This window comes from Dipteris shenzhenensis, chromosome 1, assembly GCF_047967505.1.
Source record: "Dipteris shenzhenensis isolate YYH24624 ecotype China chromosome 1, Dip_SZ_1.0, whole genome shotgun sequence".
NCBI lineage: Eukaryota > Viridiplantae > Streptophyta > Polypodiopsida > Gleicheniales > Dipteridaceae > Dipteris > Dipteris shenzhenensis.
This window is the reverse complement of record NC_141596.1, coordinates 55,494,073-55,496,466: the sequence shown is the minus strand read 5'-3', so window position 1 is coordinate 55,496,466 and position 2,394 is coordinate 55,494,073. Positions and strand designations below refer to the sequence as shown.

Here is a 2,394-nt window from a genome sequence, read left to right as displayed (position 1 = left end):
TGAGCTTTCAGGAGCCCCATCGAGTTCACTTAGGCCGCCACTTGTGGAAGGCCAAAAAATCTTAATTTCGCTTTTGAAGGGAAAACTCGAAGAAGGAGAAACCCGACCCCAAAAAGAGGACGTAGAGAGAGCGTCGGAATGACATTCTCAAGAAGAAACCATAGCGTGCCTAGTTTGTATTTGCCTAGTTTGTATTTCATTAGGACCACCTTGAAGATCAAAAATGGAATGTCTTAAAGAATTCCTTTAGAAGCCCACGTGGCTTATCCATGCAGGGAAATATGCCACCTTGCCCGCTCCCTCCTCGTCTGCGTTCTCATACTCATCCGCTCATCTTCGATCAAATTTCATCCTTTAGATGTTAACAGGAGCTCCTTGGTCTTGAAATCGAATTGGGTCCTTCGTAGCAATCTTGAATTGCTTGTCCGTGCGCTTGTTTTCCACTGCTTTTGATGCAGCCTTGGCCTTGTAAGATCAGATAGTTATTTGGCCCAATTGTGTATATTACATGCAAGAGCCCATCGAAGATTCAGATTCTGTGCTTTTTGGACACAGCTGAAGCATATCGGAAGCAACCCAAGTCACTGAAATTATCAATATATTTACGCTGTCTTGAACACGAATCAAGATGGTGAAGCTCGCTTCTGTGAGGTCTACTCGGATGTATGGCCCAAGGGGCAGTGAAGACCTGTTTGAATTCCTCAACGCAATCGTTTACGTGATTGCAACTGTCCTTCTGATAGCTGGCTTGATCTTTCTTCTTCCAGGATTTAATCACTACGTCGCCTTCATTGTTTTGATCATAGCTCTTATTCTTATTATACTCGTGAACCTGCACGACCTCTACGGACAGCTTGCCGGCATCGACTTCAGGCTTGCTTTGCTCCGTTACGATCCACAGCTTGCCCTGATTGAAGTGGGAACTCCTTTGGTGCAGACTGTCGGTGGAATTCTCTTTCTTATAGCAGTCATTGTGATGCTAAAAGTGAGTGACCTTTTAATCCCCTACTGCGCTTTCCAAGAATCATATCAAAGTTTCCTGTTGCTGCATCCGTGTCTACAGCGCTTGCGTATAACTAACAAATGCGTATTTGAACAGACCAAAACGGGAGTATTTGGACCCAAGCAAAAGGCGGCTTTGCAGCTTTTAATTGGTGGTTCCGTCTTTTGGTTGATCGGGTCAATACATAATGCATTTCAGGTATACGAGAGAACAAGTTTGCGGGTACAAGTCTATCAGAAAGCAATGTACCTTCCATTCGTGATTGCTAGCAATTTATACCTCGTGAGCAGCATACTCTGGCTGCAAAGCTGGCCTCATGATACTTACAGAAGAGGGCAGGTATGTTCGTAAACCTATTGGAATGGTTCTTGGGGGAGATATTGGTTATTTCTTGAAAGCTAGCTTGAACGTGCTTTTCGTGTATGTTTAGCATTCCCGATCAACAAGTAATTAATGGCACGACTTTTTGCACAAATCAGTACGCCGCAGCAGCACTGGCGATGGTTGCCTGCGTGTTGCTGGTGATCGGGTCAATAGCAAACGTTTGCAGGCTTATGCATCTTCGGAGGATACCATCTCCCCCGGATCAGCTGCAGTTCTGGACAGGTTAAGGGGCGGTGCACATGAAAGGCTAGAGTCTGAACGACAACATGGGCAGCCTTTTTTGGAGCAAGAACATGGCAGGAGATCACAGGAAGCTGCATCAACAGAACCTGAAGAATCATTTGCCTACAGGGAAGCTGTGATCCGTTGACAACGTTCTAAATAATTGAAGAGAAGCTTGATTAGCTTGAATGCATAAGAAGGTTGATGTCATATACAACTTCTTGAGTTGCAGCCATGGACAAAGACATGTTACGTATGAACAATCGTGATAATCTGTTACATAGAATCACCTTTCAATGTGCGTTAGCTTGGATCCAAAGGTTTGGTGTTCCTTAGCTTTAGGACTAGAAAAATGGAAATTTCCATGCATCAGCTAAACATTGGACTCATGTACTTAAGACTTCTCTTTTACACTTGGCTCCAAGTGTACTCGGTAATCGTTTTTCTCGTGTAGATTTTGTTTTGTAACGTGTTCCTACTCAAGGTGGTTTTCCTCCAAAAGTTTCTGATTGCAAAAGTTTCTAGTTTGCAAACTTGCTGGCCCGTATCTTCTCAATAAGCGTCTCACTCAAATGATAAATGCTTTATTTAAAGTTTACTATGAAGAATCCATGACATAGGAAATTGACATTCTTGTGGTGCAAGAGGAAATTGAGATTGTTATGCCTAAATTCACTAGGGGGTGGGTTTCCTTACATTGATCAGGCTAATGCCTTTAATCTTGTAAGATTTTACGCGTTTTTTTGTCGGATGGCCCATTTCACGGGCACGTGAATACTAGATAA

General features: G+C 43.3%; 1 pseudogene; it reads left to right on the top strand.

The window, feature by feature from the left end:
• The first annotated feature begins 628 nt into the window (after positions 1–628).
• Positions 629–1,769, top strand: LOC147906065 (uncharacterized; annotated as a pseudogene).
• The last annotated feature ends 625 nt before the right edge of the window (positions 1,770–2,394 follow it).